The 18,900-nt window shown below is 42.6% G+C and overlaps 1 protein-coding gene across 1 annotated transcript in view; it reads left to right on the top strand.

Annotated features, from left to right (window-relative positions):
* Positions 1-18,900, top strand: part of LOC139155814 (microtubule-associated protein 4-like) — a gene marked incomplete at its 3' end in the record, with an annotated part of 50,673 nt that overhangs the window by 13,754 nt on the left and 18,019 nt on the right. Inside the window, exon 2 of the mRNA XM_070731102.1 lies at positions 15,025-15,075. The remainder of the gene's footprint in view (positions 1-15,024; positions 15,076-18,900) is intronic.

Genomic DNA, 18,900 nt, shown 5'->3' with positions numbered 1-18,900 from the left:
CATGAGGTCTTTTTCTCCTGTCAATCTTCTGTGTTTCTATGTACCAAAGATTGCGCTGTACGCAAAGTCATATGTCCTTCACACAACCTTTCTATGATGGTCACGTAGTAAGACGGTTGTCAAAGGAGACTATTGTATGACCATTGTTGCGGCAGTCACTAAGTGAATCCCACCGTGGTTAAACTAACATCATAGTTCAGTGAAACCCATTGTTTGCTATGGCCCCAGCAGCTGGAATGTCAGAACTGGGAGATAAGTTTGTTCTTTTTTCTTTCCATGTTAGTTTTAACTGTTTGAAATGGTCGCTATGCAAGTTGTCATAGAGTGAGGACTTCAGGTGACAAGAGTTATATGAAGTGGTTTGGTTCCAGCACATCTGGAATCAGTTTGCAGCAGGGTGGATAGGCGACTCTGTCCCGTGGTCTTTGGAGTATCACGAGTTTTATTCGGGCTGCATGTAATCTTGTTCTGATTAGCCAGGTTTAAACCATGAATGTTTGTAGTCAAATCTATATATGAAGGAACCTAGATTTCCCCAAAACAGTTTAGTCCGTGCCTTACAACTATTCATTTAGTGGCCATTCAGAATTAACAAAGGCATAACAAAAAGGGACATGACCGTCTCCCCCCCCCTTAATGACCATTGCAACATCTGTAAGGTCACATCACCCAAATTGGGATGCTTGGCAACTGACTCATAGTAGGTTCAGTAGAGGGTTAGTTGGACTGGAAGACATCCAGGGTCCCGTCCATCCCTGTTACTCTATGATTCTTAAGGGTTTCCTGCTTGTGCAGGGGGTTGGATTAGATGGCCTCCCAAGGTCCATTCTATCCCTGTTACTCTATGATTCTTAAGGGTTTCCTGCTTGAGCATTGAGCAGGGGGTTGGATTAGATGGCCTCCAAGGTCCCTTCTATCCCTGTTACTCTATGATTCTGTAAGCGTCTCCTGCTTGAGCAGGGGGTTGGATTAAATGGCCTCCAAGGTCCATTCTATCCCTGTTACTCTATGACTCTTAAGGGTTTCCTGCTTGAGCATTGAGCAGGGGGTTGGACTGGGTGACCTCCGAGGTCCCTTCCATTCCTGTTACTCTATGATTCTGTAACCCTCCTGCTTGAGCAGGGGATTGGATTAGATGGCCTCCAACGTCCCTTCTATCCATATTACTCTATGATTCTGTAAGGGTCTCCCATTTGATCAAGAGTTGGACTAGATGATCTCCAGGGTACCTTCCAAGTTACAACCCTGTTATTCTGTAATTCTGTAAGGGTCTTCCCGCTTGAACAGGGGGTTGGGCTAGATGACCTCCCAGGTCTTTTCCAACTCTTGTTCCTATAAGGTCCCTGCCTCTCCTCCCCGTTCTTCAAGAAAGCAGGAAGTCTTTGAGAGAGCAGAGTTCTGAAAGGAAAACTTTTATGGGGAAAGAAAGGAAATTGAAAGTCAGGTTCTTAAGTTAGTCTCCCCCCCCCTTAAGATAAAATAGTATATCCTCCCCGTCCCATGTAGAGTGAGTCAATCTACAGGTGTTAAAATCTCCTGGGAAAGAGATAAGGGATAGTTCCCAGGCGCCTCTTTCTAGGGAGGCTACAGAATTAAGACCAAACAGTTAACCCCCCCAACCCCCCCACACACTGCCCCAAAGGTACGTAAATCAAAACACAGGGCATTATATCAAATGCTACTTTTAGCAAACTGTGCTTCCTTACTGGAGTAACGTTGTAAATCACCATTGTGTCATGCATTCATTATTCATTATAAATTTCATTAAAATTCTGTTTGGTACACACACACAATAAATTTCCTAGAATTAACATTTCTGTAACATATCAAACTGCAAAAAAAATCAATCTGTAAATGCAGTATGAATCTGCTGTTGTTCATTTTCTCAATATAGCAGTTTGAATTCTACCAAAACCTTATTTTTCTATATATTGTTTATTATTCATGGATATTAACCTGAGATTGCTTTGATGAAAGCCCTGAATTACGGGGCCTTCCCCCCCCCCATCAATAGGCTTTTAATGTCATAATGCCCTCTCACAATATATAAAGGCACCTTAAAATAAAATAAACACCGTAAGATTTGGAGAAAATTATATTTTGAGTCACCTGAATTATATTAAGTTTATAAAGCAAAAAACCGTGAAAAAATATCCAACGAACTGGTTTACCTAAATTCTACATTCAGAACAACAGAAACACTATTATTTGCACTGTTGAATGACTGAACCCTTGCAAAGTTAATCTTGTAAATCAGTAATTAACAATAAAGAACACAGTGCATCATAAAAAAATAAATTTAAAAAAAATCAAGGCACAGGCCAGATAAGGGGTTAGGGCTGGGGTTATACTACGAAGGGATTACAGCAAATGCAGGAAACAAGGTTAGGGCACTAAGTGAATAAATAATCCGCACAAAAATGGCAGCATCATGATAAGGATGTGACAGTTACTCTATGATTCTGTAAGGGTTTCTCTGTTTGAGCAGGGGGTTGGTCTAGATTTTATCTGAGGTACCTTTCAAACCACTCTATGATTCTTTAAGGGTCTCCCGTTTGAGAGGGGAGTGGATTGGAAGACCTCCAGGGTCCCTTCCATCCCTGTTACTCTATGCTTCTTTAAGGGTCTCCTGCTGGACTAGTTGACCTCCGAGGTCCCTTCCAAACCTGTTACTCTATGATTCTCTAGGGGTCTTCCGTTTGAGCAGAGGACTGGACTGGAAGACCTCTAGGGTCCCTTCCATCCCTGTTTTACTCTGTGATTCTCTTAAAGGTGTCCTACGTGAGTAGGGGTCTCGATTAGAGGATTTCCAATGTCCCCTATAACTCTGGGTTGGACTAAATGGGACCTCCGAGGTCCCTTCCAAATCTGTTACTCTATGATTCTTTAAGGGTCTCCCATTTGAGCGGGGGAGTGGACTGGAAAACCTCCAGGGTCCCTTATGTCCCTGTTACTCTATGATTCTCTTAAAGGTATCCTACGTGAACAGGGGGCTCAGTTAGGGTTAGGGTTAGGGTTCCATATTAGGGTTCCTTATTCCATAAGGGTCTCCTGCTTTTGAGCATTGGATTGGACTAGACGACCTCCGAGGCCCCTTCCAACCCTGCCATTGTAATGATTCCGTAAAGGCCTCCTGCTGCTGGAGAAGGGGGCTGGACTAGATGACCTCCGAGGTCCCTTCCAGCCTGAGATTGCTGTGCCCTTTCAAGGCGTCTTCTGAAAGGTTTCGCAATTTGGGTGAAGAGGTTGTTGTTCAGATCCTGGAAAGTTGTGGGTCTTTGTAAGTGGAGTTGTGGAGGTCGGCTGTCCGGTCTGGTTCTGACTTAAGGTGGGTGGGAGGACCCCAGGGCCCAGAAGGCTGAGCTGACCGAGTGGAAACACCTGCCCCAGAGATGAAATGGCAAAAGGCAGAAGGACGGCTGTCGTGTCGGAAAGGCTGGGTAGTTGGGCTTTGAAGTGGGGCCCTCGAGGGCTGCATTTTCAGTGGCCATCCCAGCCACAACGGAGCTCGGGAGCCTCTTTTCATTAGTAATACTTGGGCCCCCACAAGCCCCCCAACCCACACGAGTGACCTTGAGCTGCTACCCCCATCCCTAAGGTCAAACACAATCCTGATGCAGCCCTCAATCAAAGTGAGTTTGACACCCCTGGATTAGGAAGCCGGCCTTCCATCCATCCACCCATCCACCCATCCATCCATCTATCCAACTATATCTACCTATATCTATCATCTATCTATCATCTACATCCCCCTGCCCATCCGCCCATCTTTCTTTCTTTCTTTCTTTCTTTCTTTCTTTCTTTCTTTCTTTCTTTCTTTCTCTCTTCCTCCTTCCTCCATCCCTCCCTCCTTCCTTCCTCCCTCTCTCTCTCTTTCTCTTGCTCCTTCCTTTCCATTCCTTCCTTCATTAATAATAATAATATTTTTTTAGATTTGTATGCTGCCCCTCTCCGGAGATTTCCTTCCCTCATTCTTCCTTTCTTCCTTGCATCCTTCCTCTATCTGTCTATCTGTCCTGTCTGTCTTTCTATCTTATCTATCATTGTCTGTCTATCATTACTTTTCATTCCCTTCCATCCATCTAAACTTCTTTCTTTCTTTCTTTCTTCTTTCTTTTTTCTTTCTTTCTTTCTTTCTTTGTTTCTTTCTTTCTTTCTGTCTTTCTTTGTTTCTTTCTTTCTCTCTTTCTTTCTTTCTTTCTCTCTTCCTTCCTTCCTTTCCTTCTTTCTTTCTTTGTTTCTTTCTTTCTCTCTCTCTCTCTTTCTCTTTCTTTCCCTCCCTCTCTTCCTTCTCTCCCTCCTCCTAACACTAGGCAACCCGGAGCAAACTTCAAACACACACACACAAAATCCCCCTTTGGATGGAATCTGGCCACGGACAATGATCTCATCCAGCTGACTCAACCAACCCAACATTAAGAAAAAACAACCCCGGCTATTCTCTCCAAACCAAATCCCCCCCCCCCTTGCCGCATGCCTTCGTCTCGGCAGAGGAGGGGCTGGCACGCCTCTCTCGTAGCCAGGAAGGATGTCGCAGCAGGAAATGCAACTGCACAACTTGTGTGCAGCCCTGCGAGGCTGAGATATTGGGAGTGGGTGTGGAAATTAAGCCGCCGGCAATGAGGGGGATTCGAACCCTGGACCTCTGCAGAACCAACTGACAGGGGATAACAAAGAGTCCTCGATGCTATGACTGCCGTTAAGTCCGGAATTCGCTGTTGGTGATACAATTGTTGGGTGCATTTTGCGTCGTTGTATGGTGTTCTTGCCACCGTTGTTAAATGAGGCACTGCCCTTAGCAACATGGTTGTTAAGTGAATCTGGCTGCTGGGCAGAAGGTCTCAAAAGGAGATTGCGTCACTCCCCAGGACGGTTGTAAATACAAACGAGTCGCCTAGCATCCGGATTTTGATCATGCTACGATGGTCTTAAGTGTGAAACGTGGTCAGAAGTTGCTTCCCAGTGTTGAGAAAGGCGGTTCAGTGTCAATGGGGAAGTCAGATTCACTTAGTGTCCACCTTCGTAGCGTAACAATGACAGTCATCCACTTAACAAAATGGAGGGAAACTCACTTAACTTAGCTAGAGAAAAACGTTGGCTTCCATTGAGGTCGTAAGTCAAGGACTACCTGGAATGATTGAAAGCCATTGAGAATTGCTTCAATTGTGGGCCTGTCATTTGTCAAATCTGCCCTCCTTTCAATTGTCATTTTCGATGGCCACTGAGGACGTCCTCGAGTTACGACCGTTCGTATAGTGACCGATCTTAACTGATTTCAATTTACAGTTTAGTCCGAAAAAAACATGTACATTTATTTATTTATTTATTTATTTATTAGATTTGTATGCTGCCCCTCTCCAAAGACTTGGGGCGGCTAACAACAATAAAAAAGACAATGTAAACAAATCTAATATTAAAAATAATCTTAAAAACCCCAATTTAAAAACCCACTCATACATACAAGCATACCATGTATAAATTCTATAAGCCTAGGGGGAAGGGAAAGTCTCAATTCCCCCATGCCTGACGGCAGAGGTGGGTTTTAAGGATCTTGCGAAAGGCAAGGAAGGTGGGGGCAACTCTGATATCTGGGGGGAGTTGGTTCCAGAGAGTCGGGGCCGCCACAGAGAAGGCTCTTCCCCTGGGTCCTGCCAGACGACATTGTTTAGTCGACGGGACCCGGAGAAGACCCACTCTGTGGGACCTAACCAGTCGCTGGGATTCGTCCAGCAGAAGGCGGTCCCGGAGATATTCTGGTCCGATGACATGAAGGAAGATACACCTATATAGGCCCAATTCGCCTTACGGACACTTATGTAATGACTATTCCAAGTTACAGCAGCATTGAAAATTGCAATTTATATAATTGGTCCTCACACTTAGGACCACCAGAGCTTCTTCATGGTCTCCTGATCAAAATTCGGGCACTGGGCATGAATTGACCTCATTGTCTCCTGCCCAGCTGGTCAGTGAAGGAGTCCCAATTCACTTAATTAATGCATTTAATGACCGCACTGGTTCGCTTGACGGCCGTGCCCAAAAGGTCTATTCTGTTCGCTATCCTTCCTCTACCTTTTACTCTCTGCGTTGCCAATTTGAAACTTTTCATTGCTTTCCAACGTCTTCAGAATAATTTTATGAAGTAAACAGCAAATGGAGCAAAGTCCTTTTTTCCTCAATTACTCAGTGACTAAAAATAAGATACATGAGATAAACAGGACATAATCTACTTAATAAATCGGCTTTTTCTTGGCCTGAGAAGTGAAATATTATTCATGGTACTTGGCAATTCATTGTAAAAATATCTGCCATTCTCCATGCTAATGGGGGAGGATTCCAACTCCCATAGCAAAACAATATTGTTTGGCGGGGCCCAGGGGAAGAGCCTACTCTGTGGCGGCCCCAGCCCTCTGGAACCAACTCCCCCCGGAGATTAGAATAGCCCCCACCCTCCTCGCCTTTTGTAAGCTACTTAAAACCCACCTCTGCTGTCAGGCATGGGGGAACTGAGATACTCTTTCCCCCTAGGCCTTTACATTGTATGTATGGTATGTTTGTTTGTATGGATGTTTGGTTTTACAATAAGGGTATTTAGCTGTTTTAGTCTTGGATTTACATGCTGTCTTTTATTACTGTTGTTAGCCGCCCCAAGTCTACAGAGAGGGGCGGCATACAAATCCAGTAAATGAATGAATGAATGAATAAATAATAACTAACTAACACCCCAGCCAAGATGCTTTAAGAGGGGAGGACTCCCACTCCCAGAATCCCCCAGCCAAGATGCTTTAAGAGGGGAGGACTTCAACTCAGTTTGCTAGTTGAGGAATCCTGGGAGTTGAAGTCCGACCACCTCCAAGTTTAAATTGGAGACGATTGGCAACGCTCTATGATTTTCTATTTCTGGTGTGATATTGAGTTACCGAAAATTCTCTGCTCCACGAACCCCGGAGGGTGACTCCTTTGTCCTTGTCTTACAAACAGGAGTAGTTGGGAGTACTGGTAAAGTTTCGAGGCCATGAAAATGTTAAAGAGAAAACCCAACAGGGAGATTCAACCATGTTTCAAAATTATAAATTATTTTGGAACTGATAAATGACTTACTTATTTATTTGTCACATGGGCAGTCCCCTATTTATGACCAGAATTTAGCTCCAAATTTCTGTTGTTAAGCAAGACAGCTAAGTGAATTTTGTCCCATTTTACAGCTGTACCTCACCACCGTTGCTAAGTAAATCACTGCAATTCTTCAGTTATATTTGTATTTGTATTTATCAGATTTGTATGCCGCCCCTCTCCGAAGACTCGGGGCGGCTAACAACAATATAAAAAGACAATGTAAACAAATCTAATATTAAAAACAATCTTAAAAACCCCAATTTAAAGAACCACTCATACATACAAGCATACCATGTATAAATTCTATAAGCCTAGGGGGAAGGGAAATTTCAATTCCCCCATGCATGACGACAGAGGTGGGTTTTAAGGAGCTTGCGAAAGGCAAGGAGGGTGGGGGCAACTCTGATATCTGGGGGGGAGCTGGTTCCAGAGAGTCGGGGCCGCCACAGAGAAGGCTCTTCTCCTGGGTCCCGCCAGATGACATTATTTAGTCGACGGGACCCGGAGAAGGCCAACTCCGTGGGACCTAACCGGTCGCTGGGATTCGTGCGGCAACCCAGTTGTTAATCGCCTTCACCATCGAGTTTGCTTGTCACAAGGTCACAAAAGTGGATCTGGGACATTGCAAACGTCATAAGTATGAGTCAGTTCCAGGCATATGAATTTCGATTATGTGACCACAGAGATACTATAACAGTTGTAAGTATGAAAAGCAGTCATAACCCGCATTTTCTGGAGATTGCTGTAACTTTGAATGGTCACTAAAGAAACCATTATAAGTTGAGGACTTTCTGACTTATCACAAGTAGTATTTGACTTATGGCCACAATTGGGCCAGATTGTCCCATTGCTAAGTAAAGCAGTCGTTAAATGAGACATGATTTTACAATCTTTTTTGCCACAGTTGTTAAGTGAATCACTCTACTTACGTGAATTTACACAGCCATTAAGCGAATCAGGCTTCCTTCCTTGACCATGTTCTGGGTCCTATTCTTTTTAATATGTTTGTGAGTGACATAGGGGAGGGTTTGGTAAGGAAGGTTCACCTATTTGCCGATGACTCTAAAGTGTGCAATAGGGTTGATATTCCTGGAGGGGTCTGTAATATGGTAAATTATTTAGCTTTACTAGATAAATGGTCAAAGCAATGGAAACTGCAGTTTAATGTTTCCAAATGTAAAATAATGCACTTGGGGAAAAGGAATCCTCAATCTGAGTATTGTATTGGCAGTTCTGTGTTGGCAAATACTTCAAAAGAAAAGGATTTAGGGGTAGTGATTTCTGACAGTCTCAAAACGGGTGACCAGTGTGGTTGGGCAGTAGGAAAAGCAAGTAGGATGCTTGGCTGCATAGCTAGAGGTATAACAAGCAGGAAGAGGGAGATTGTGATCCCGCTATATAGAGTGCTGGTGAGACCACATTTGGAATACTGTGTTCAGTTCTGGAGACCTCACCTACAAAAAGATAAGAATCAAATTGAACGGGTCCAAAGACGGGCTACAAGAATGGTGGAAGGTCCTAAGCATAAAACGTATCAGGAAAGACTGAATGGACTCAATCTGTATAGTCTGGAGGACAGAAGGGAAAGGGGGGACATGATCGAAACATTTAAATATGTTAAAGAGTTAAATAAGGTTCAGGAGGGAAGTGTTTTTAATAGGAAAGTGAACACAAGAACAAGGGGACACAATCTGAAGTTAGTTGGGAGAAAGATCAAAAGCAACGTGAGAAAATATTATTTTACTGAAAGGGTAGGAGATGCTTGGAACAAACTTCCAGCAGATGTGGTAGATAAATCCCTAGTAACTGAATTCAAACATACCTGGGATAAACATATATCCATTGTAAGATAAAATACAGGAAATAGTATAAGGGCAGACTAGATGGACCATGAGGTCTTTTTCTGCGTCAATCTTCTATGTTTCTATGGGAATCCATCCGGGAAGATCCCAGAGGGAGATCCTACCAAGGGACCTTTTAACTATTGTAAATATCTTCCACCTGACTGGAAAATGCTGCATTGGTCATAAACGCAAGAACCAGTCATAAGTCCCTTTTTATTAGTGCGGTTGTCACTTCAGATGGTCACTAAATGAATGGATATAAGTCGAGGACTCACTACATTGTCCATCTCACCAGAAAGTACATTATCCTGATTGGTATAAATCCAATTAATTATTGTTGAACAAGACCTATGAATTCAAATTAATCTTATTTATTTAAATAAAACAAGCTTTGAAATATAACCTCATTTTTATGTTTCTAATAGGATAGGTAGTCCTCAACTTATAACAATTCACTTTGTGACTGTTCAAAGTTACAATGGCCTTGAAAAAAATGGACTTATGACTGTTTTTCACACTTAACAACCGTTGCAGCATTTTCACGCGATGAAAATTTGGACACATGGCAACTGATTCGGATGTATGATGGTTGCAGTGTCTCATCCTCTCCTTTTGCAACCTTTTGATGGGCAAAGTCAATATGGAAGCCAAATTCACTTAACGTCTATGTCACTAAGTGAGGAATTGCAATGTTTCACTTATCAACAGTGGCAAGGAAGGTCATAACTGAGGAGGGGGGCAAATGGACTTAACACATGTCTCTCTTAACAACCGAAATTTTGGACTTGCCGTGTGGGCATAATTCATATTTACGACGCTGGCGTTTCCCAGAGCCACACGATCTCATTTTGTGACCGCATTGACAGGTCAAATGAATGAGGAAAATAGATTTGCTTAACGTGTGACTGTACCGCAGTGCTCTGTTTAACAACGGTGGCGAGAGAGGTTGCAAAATGGGACAAAACATTTCCCATCAACAGAAATCCTGGTCTGATCGTCCGTCGTAACTCAAGCACTGTTTGTGTGTGTTCAATAAATGCAGAGGCTGCAGCGGACGTAAGTGTGAGAAACAGCCCCAGGTCTTGTTCTACAGTGCCGTTGTGAGTTCGAATGGCCACTAAACAAGTGGCCGTAGCCTTCCGCTTGAAACCAGTAGTAGAAACATAGAAACATAGAAGACTGACGGCAGAAAAAGTCCTCATGGTCCATCTAGTCTGCCCTTATCCTATTTCCTGTATTTTATCTTAGGATGGATATATGTTTATCCCAGGCATGTTTACATTCAGTTACTGTGGATTGACCAACCATGTCTGCTGGAAGTTTGTTCCAAGGATCTACTACTCTTTCAGTGAAATAATATTTTCTCACGTTGCTTCTGATCTTTCCCCCAACTAACCTCGGATTGTGTCCCCTTGTTCTTGTGTTCACTTTCCTGTTAAAAACACTTCCCTCCTGAACCTTATTGAACCCTTTTAACCTATTTAAATGTTTCGATCGTGTCCCCCCTTTCCCTTCCGTCCTCCAGACTATACAGATTGAGTCCATGAAGTCCTTCCTGATACGTTTTATGCTTAAGACCTTCCACCATTCTTGTAGCCCGTCTTTGGACCCGTTCAATTTTATCCATATCTTTCTGTAGGTGAGGTCTCCAGAACTGAACACAGTATTATCCCAAATGTGGTCTCACCAGCGCTCTGTATAAGGGGATCACAATCTCCCTCTTCCTGCTTGTTATACCTCTAGCTATGCAGCCAAGCATCCTACTTGCCTTTCCTACTGCCTGACCACACTGCTCACCTATTTTGAGACTGTAGTTACTTTAGGAAGGGATACTCACCGCTGAGGCTTGTTATGGCAACACACAGCGTGGTCGGAAAATGTTCTCGCCTTGGATGGCTGGAAAAATCTTTTTTTAATTGCTTGGCTGAAGCGTCGCATATCTGGGACGCAGCCTCTGCATTGAAGGGCTGTGTGTCGTTACATGGGAGTAAATTTTTGGGATCCCAGTGTGCAAAGCTGGATTGCAGCCACTTAAACCAGCATAGTTTAAAAAGGGGGACTCCAACTCCCAGGATCCCCTAGCCAGCATGCCTTGAGAGGGAAGGACTTCAACTCCCAGCATTCCCCCCTTCTCTCCATTATACACTGCTCACAAGGATAAAGGGAACCCTTAAACAACAGAATATAACTCCAAGCAAATCAAACTTCTATGAAATCGAACTGTCCACTTAGGAAGCAACGCTGATTGACAGGTCAATTCCACACGCTGTTGTGCACATTCAACTTTGTACAGAACAAAGTATTCAGTGACAATATTTCATTCATTCAGATCTAGGATGTTATTTGAGTCTTCCCTTTATCTTTTTAAGCAGTATATAACTTTGTGGTGGAAGGTCTTAAGCATGAAACGTATCAGGAAAGACTTAATGAACTCAATCTGCATAGTCTGGAGGACAGAAGGAAAAGGGGGGACATGATCGAAACATTTAAATATGTGAAAGCGTTAAATAAGGTCCAGGAGGGAAGTGTTTTTAATAGGAAAGTGAACACAAGAACAAGGGGACACAATCTGAAGTTAGTTGGGGGAAAGATCAGAAGCAACGTGAGAAAATATTATTTCACTGAAAGAGTAGTAGATCCTTGGAACAAACTTCCAGCAGACGTGGTTGGTAAATCCACAGTAACTGAATTTAAACATGCCTGGGATAAACATAGATCCATCCTAAGATAAAATACAGGAAATAGTATAAGGGCAGACTAGATGGACCATGAGGTCTTTTTCTGCCGTCCGACTTCTATGTTTCTATGTTTGTGGTTGGGGTTTTTTGTGGTTGTGTTGTAGTTTTGTGTGGATTCACAAACCAATCCTCTCACATATTACAGTGAGCTACGTGTTGGTACTCACAGCTGCTCAAGGGTGCCAACACACACATTGTAAACTATATTTCCATCATTTGTGTGTGTGTTGGATTGTGTCATGGGATTGGAAGGGAACTACACAAACAATTCAGAACGGTAAGTTTGGGTCCCGAAAAGTTGTTGTGTCAAATTGTTGTGGCTTTTAAAGTGGGGTTGCAACATTAAATTAAAATACAGATAGTCCTTGATTTAATTTGCTTAGTGACTATTTGCTAAGTTACAATGGCCGTGCAGAAAAGACATGATCATTTTTCACACAACGACCGTTGCAGCATCACAGTCGGGATCACAATTCAGACAATTGGCAACTTGACTCATATTTATGACTGTCTCGGGGTCATGCATTATTACTCTTTTGCGACCTTTAGTCAAACAAATTCAATAGATTCACTTTACAACCGCTCTGCTCACTGCAGGGATTCACTTAACAACTTGCAGCAAGAAAGGTCGTAAAATAGGGCACAACCTTCTTAAGGTCTGCTTCACTTAGCAACAGAAATGTTGGGCTCCATTTGCAGTTGTATGTTGAGGACCCTCTTGTAACAGGGATTGACTTTTACAAATAACTGCAGTGATGCATTTAACAACCACTGAGAGGAAGGTTGTAAAGTGAGGCAAAGCTCACTTAACAACTGTCTGGGCTTAGCAGCTATAATTTTGGGGTCTGTTTTGGTCATAAGTCGAGGACTCCCTGCGTTTTCATGTGGCTTTGTGCCACCATCTAGGCTTATCACAGCTATTAAACCAAGCAAATGGTTTTGCAGGAATCCAAGCTGTCAATTTTGGGGCTCAGCCAGCTTGGAACCTCTGATATGGATGAATCCCACAATTTTGTGTCTTAAAAATTAAAAATAAGAACGAAAGGAGAGAATGAGAGTGTGTGTGTGAGAGAAAAAGAAATAAAGGGAGAGGGGAGAGAAAAAGAGGTGAAAGAAAAAGAGAGAAAAAGAGAGATAAAGGGAAAGAAAGAGAGAGGGAAAGAAGAAAGAAAGAAAAGAAAAAGAAAAAACAATCACGATTGATAGAAAGGAAAAGGGAGGGGTGGAATGAAGGAGAGAAAGAAACCGGGAGAGGGGGAGAGAAAAGGAAGGAAGAAAAAGAAGAGGAGAGGAAAGAGGGAGGGAATGGAGTACTGAGAAAGAAAGGAAAGAAAGAGGGAGGAAGGGAAAGAGGGAGTCAGCAGACAGAAAGAAAAAGGGAAAGGGAAAAAGAAAAAAGAAAGGGTGGGAAGGAAGGAGAGATAAAAGATTGAGAAAGAAAAAGCTGGAGAAAGAAAGAAAAAGGAGGGAGAGAAAAATGATAGAGAATAAAAGAAAGAATAGGCAGGAAAAGAAAGGAAAGAAGGAAAGTGAAAGAAAAAGGAGGAAAGAGGAAGAGAGAGGAAGAAAAAGGAAAAATAGAGAAAAAGAAAGAGAAAAATTGGGAGAGAAAGAAAGGAAAGAAAAAGGGATGGCGGGAGGGCAGAAAATGAGATAGGGAAAGAGAAAGAAAGGGACAGAGAGAAGAAAGAAAGAAAGAAAGAAAATGAGTCATTTTTCAGCCTTCAAGGGTAATCTCAAATAAATCTCTAAAATGATAAAAGTCAACAGCTTAATACTTATTTGTCTATGTATTTTTGATTCGATGGTTGTGGGGGATGAGTGACTCACAGGAATAAATGATGAAAAATACATCAGAAAGGGTTGTTTTTTTTCCACATACAATACGAAAAAACAATTCTCATAAGGTAGTCGTCAATTTATGACCGGTTGTTTCATGACTGTTCAAAGTGACAACAGCACTGAATAATCGTTTGACTCACTTAACAACGGCACTGAAGTCACTTATTAAATGCCTTGTTTAGCAACAGAAATGTTGGGCTTGATTTGTGGTCATAAGTCAAGGACTACTTCTTAAAAAACGAATTTCCTCCTCCTAAGATCGTTTAGCCAGATAAATTTTGATTGCAATTTTCATCATAAATTGAGGACTAGCTATCAAAGCATTAAATTTTCTGCCCCTAAAATCCTTTAAGTGATTTAAATTTTGGCCTCAATTGCAGATGTACAGTAATTCAATGACTACCTAGAAAAGAAATGAATTTTCTCTTTGTAAGGGGCTTAGCCAGATAAATTTTCGGCTCTATTGTTGTAAGTTGAGGATAAGTTATAAAAGAAGTAATTTTTCAACTTGTAAGACCCTTTAGCAAGTTAAATTTTGTGGTCGTAAATTGAGGACTATATAAAATAAATAAATTTTCTCTTTGTAAGACCCCATAGCATGTTTAAATTTAGGGCTTGATTGGTGTTGAAAGTAAAGACTAGTTACAAAACAAAAGAAATTCTGTTCATAAGATCCTTTAGCAAAATTTTGGGCTCAATTTGGTCATAAATTGAGAACTACCTATAAAATAATTAAAATTTCTGCTCATAAGATCACTTAATATGTTAAATTTTGCTCTAGATTTTGGTCGTAAGTTGAAGACTACCCATAAAAGAATTAAATTTTGCACTTGTACGATTGCTTAACATGTTAAATTTTGGCTGTAAATCAAGGACTATCACAAAAGAATTAAAATTTCTGCTTGTAACACTCTTTAGCAAGTGAAATTTTGACCCTGAAGTTGTTGTAAATTGAGGACTATCTATTAAAGAATTAATTTTTCTGTTAGTACGATTGCTTAACAGGTTAAATTTGGGGCTTGGCTTTGGTCGTAAATCGAGGACTAACCATAAAAGAACTACATTTTCCACTTGTAAGACTCCTTAGCAAGTGAAATTTTGGCCTCGATTGTGATAATAAGTCAAGGATTACCCCAAAGTTTGGAAACATGACCTTAAGCCATCCCGGGCAATCCCCCTTTTTTTGTCCTATTCACCTATTCGGCAAATGGAACACTATCAAGAGTTTTAACTTAATTAAAGTTGATCCCGAACAACGTTTTAAGTAGCTTTGTCATTTGGATTATTCCCTTAATAACTCGCTGATCCTCCGAGCACGGGAAAAGCCGAGTGGGACCCCACCCCCAAAAATGAATGCTAACAATAAACGATAAAATCTCGTACGGGTTAACGCGATGAGGCAATATTCAGAAGACAAGAAATTCTGGAAAAACCAATCACCCCCTTTTCAATTTTCCTTTCTTCGTTGTTGTTTTTTTTTGCAGAACACTTGATTTGTGAACTTCGAGACCTCCAGGGAGGTTTCTCGTCTTAAGGTAAGACTTATTAATCGTTGTAGGAACCACGTCGCGTGTTTCGGTATAAGCCTGAACTCAGGGTCAACTTTTGTTTGTCTTCTAGAGAGACACTGCTTCGACCTCTTCCTTTTCTTCCCCTTCCTCCTCCTCCTCTTCTCTTCCTCCTTCCTGTCCTCCTCTTCCTCCTCCCTTTACTCTTCCTCCCTCCTTCTCTCCATCGTATTTTTCCTCCTCCGTTCCTTTCTCTGCTTCCTCCACCTCCTCCTTTTTCCTCTCCTTCCTTCTCTTCTTCCTTCTCCTTGTCATTTTATTTCTCCCTACTCCGCTTCCCGGTCTTCCTGCACCTTCTTCCATTCCTCCTCCTCCTCTTCTTCCTCTCTACATATCCTATTTTTTTCTGGCATTGGTGGCATTCCCTAGTTGAGTCATGAAACGTCCACAAGAAACTGACCCAGCTCAGATAGCACTACCGACCCAGAGTCCATCCTCCCTCCTCCCTCTCCTCTTCCCCCTCCTCCTCTCTGCATACTCTATTTCTTTCTAGCACTGATGACATTCCCTAGTTGGGTCATAAAACGTCTCCAAGAAAACCAGTCAGTCAGGCAGGCCCAAGGACACCACAATTCCATCCCAAACTATTAAAATTCTCCTCTATTAGTCTAGTTTTTAGTTCTTTCAGTTTCCATCTCCAGGAATACAGAAGAAAAGAGTTAAAAAGGGACCTTGGAGGTCTTCTAGTCTAACCCCCTGCTGAAGGAGGAGACCCTTACTAAAATCCAGAGTTGGAAGAGACTTTAGAGGTCTCCTAGTGCAACTCATTCCAAATTTATTCAGCTCTACTTGTGTTAAAACCTCCTTTTTTAATAAAAAGGAAAGTCAAACTTTTTTGAAAGCAAAGAACTTTAACCTGAAATATTCATAAGTGGTGATTGTTAACCCTGGCAGTTTAAGCTAAATCTCTGCTTTCTGCACACAATGGAGGAACAAGTAATCTCAGTTTCATCCTGGCTTAAAGCTTGCACAGAGCAACAGAGGAAGTCCATCTGAAAGTAGAATGTGAATTTATAATTTCTGAATTTCTGGACGTGACTGTATTTGGATTCCCGTCAAGATCGCTTGTAGCTAAATTGTCACTTTGTGGTTATGGTCTTTTTTTCCACCACCCCATCTGATGTGGGAAAAAAGTCCGAGGAAATTTGGGGGAAATTAGCTCATTTTTGGAGGCCAAAGGGAGCTGATACAATTGGGACGTTGCCATATAATATGCAAGAATGTTCCTTTTAAGGAGTGCTGCTTCTCGGCTGGGAGGAAGCGATGGGAAAAAAAAGGGAAATTGCAGAGGGAGAATTGCTGCCTTTATCTTTCTTCTTCAACCAGTTTCCAGATGTGCGTCTCACAAACTCACATATGGGCCGACCAGAAGCTCTGGAGACTGGCCATCTATCGGCCCAGGCAGTTGTTAGGAGTCTGGCGCACCCCTCCGTCTTTTAGTGTGCCTGTTGGGAATTCGGTACAGGGAGTCCTCAACTTAATGGGCGCTATTGAGACACGGATTTCCCTCGCTTAGCACGCAGGTCTCTAGATTTGAGAGCTTAAGGCCTGTGGACTTCAATTCCCAGCATGCCTCAGTCGGTGAAAATGGCTGTGGGATTTTGGGAGTTGAAGCCCACAAGTCTTCCAATTTGTGGACTTCAACTCCCAGAATGCCACAGCCAGTCAAGATGACTGTTGAATTCTGGGAGTCGAAGTCTGCAAATTGAAGGCTTTGTGAACATCAACTCCCAGGATTCCTCAGTAGGTGAAGATGGCTGAGGGATTCTGGGAGTTGAACTCTGCAAATTTATTTATTTATTTATTTATTAGATTGGTCTGCCGCCCCTCTCCGTAGACTCGGGGCGGCTAACAACAGTAAAAAGACAATATGAACAAATCTAACATTAAAAGTAATGTAAAAAACCCCAATTTAAGAAACCAATCCTTCATACAGACATACAGTACTATGCATAAATTTTATAAGCCTAGGGGGAAGGGGATAATTCCCCCATGCCTGACGACAGAGGTGAGTTTTTAGGAGCTTACGAATGGCGAGGAGGGTGGGGGCAGTCCTAATCTCTGGGGGGAGTTGGTTCCAGAGGGTCGGGGCTGTCACAGAGAAGGCTCTTCCCCTGGGTCCTGCCAAACTACATTGTTTAGTTGACGGGACACGGAGAAGGCCCCCTCTGTGGGACCTAACCGGTCGCTGGGATTCGTGCAGCCGAAGGCGGTCCTGGAGATATTGTGGTCCGAATTTAAGCCAAGAAGCCCATAAGTTTTAAAAGTTGTCAAGTACAGCGATCCCTGGCTTAGCAAGATGGTTATTAAGTGAGTCATGTTTTTGCCTTGGTTCCTAAGCGAATCCTTGAAGTCATTAAATGAATCAACATCATGAAGCAAGTCGGGTTTCTCCTGTAATCAAATATCAATTGCATAAATGCAGATTGATTTGCAAGGAACCAAATTTTGATCATGCAACTACGGGGGATGTGCTGTGATGGTCGTAAGTGCGAGCTGATCATTAGAGTGAGACCAGGTATGAGTGCGAGGACTAGTCATAAGTGTGAGGACATGTTACAAACGTGGGTACCTGTCATAAGTGTGAAGACCCATCATAAGTTCAATGACCAGTCATAAGTGCGAGGAAAAGTCATCTGTTTGGACTGAGTGTGAGGATCTATCATAAGTGTGAGGATCTGTCATAAGTGTGGGCATATGTCATAAGTGTGAGGACCAGCCATAAATGTGAGGACCAGAAATGTTAGGACCAGTCATAAATGTGAGGACCTATCATAGGTGTGGGCACCTGTGTGAAGACCAGTGATAATTGCAAGGACCTGACATAAGTGTGAGCACCAGTCATAAGTGTGAGAACCGGCCATAAATTTAGGGACCAGTCATAAATGTGAGGACCTATCATAGGTGTGGGCACCTGTATGAAGAACAGCGATCAGTGCAAGGACCAGTCATAAGTGTGAGGACCGGCTATAAGTGTGAGGACCAGCTGTAAATCATCTCTGCCACTGCTGTTACCTCTTCCAGTGGTCACTGTTGTAAGTCAAGGACTGTTTGTGGTCATTGTGATTTTCCCTCCCTTTGGGTCTTGGGATAGACTTACAAACCTGTTGGACTTCAGCCTGTCAAAATTCTAAGTTTTGGAGTCCACGCCAGAGAGGCTCAAGGGCTTCAAAAGCCGTAATCCTTTCCCTAAACCGCTTTCCGAGGTTGAAATCTTTTTTAAGAGAGACCCCAAATCTTCTTTTCTCTGGATCTAATCCTGGAATTTCTCATTCCTGATCATTGTGACCGTAAACCTACTTCTTTCCCACATTTGGAGTCATCCCTGCGGTGTGCTGACCGCCAACCTAGGATTTAACTCATTGATAATATTTCTGGGTCAATTGCCAGGAGATTGGGAGTTCTAGCTCCAAGTTTAGGAGTGAAAAAGCCTGCTGGGTGATTTTGGGCCAATCACTAGGAGATTGGGAGATCTAGTTCCATCTTACACATGAAAGCTCGCTGAGTGATTTTGGCCAATCAGCAGGAGATGGGAAGTTTGTTCCGCATTTTCCATGGAAACCACCTGGGTGACTGGGGAGTTCTAGTCCTGCCTTACACATGGAAGCTGTGTGGATGAGTTTGGCTCAATCACCAAGAGGTGGTGAGGAATAATCTCACTTTAGGCATGATAGGCATATGGGCAGGTTTTGGCCAATCAGCAGGAGACAGTGAGTTCTAGTCCCGCCTCAGGCACAAAAGCCCTCTGGATGACTTTGGGCCAATCACTAGGAGATTGGGAGTTCTAGTCCC

Source organism: Erythrolamprus reginae, unplaced genomic scaffold (assembly GCF_031021105.1).
Source record: "Erythrolamprus reginae isolate rEryReg1 unplaced genomic scaffold, rEryReg1.hap1 H_66, whole genome shotgun sequence".
In the NCBI taxonomy this organism is placed as follows: Eukaryota; Metazoa; Chordata; class Lepidosauria; order Squamata; family Dipsadidae; genus Erythrolamprus; species Erythrolamprus reginae.
Note: the sequence above shows the minus strand (reverse complement) of the source record. Positions and strands in the feature narration are given on the sequence as shown.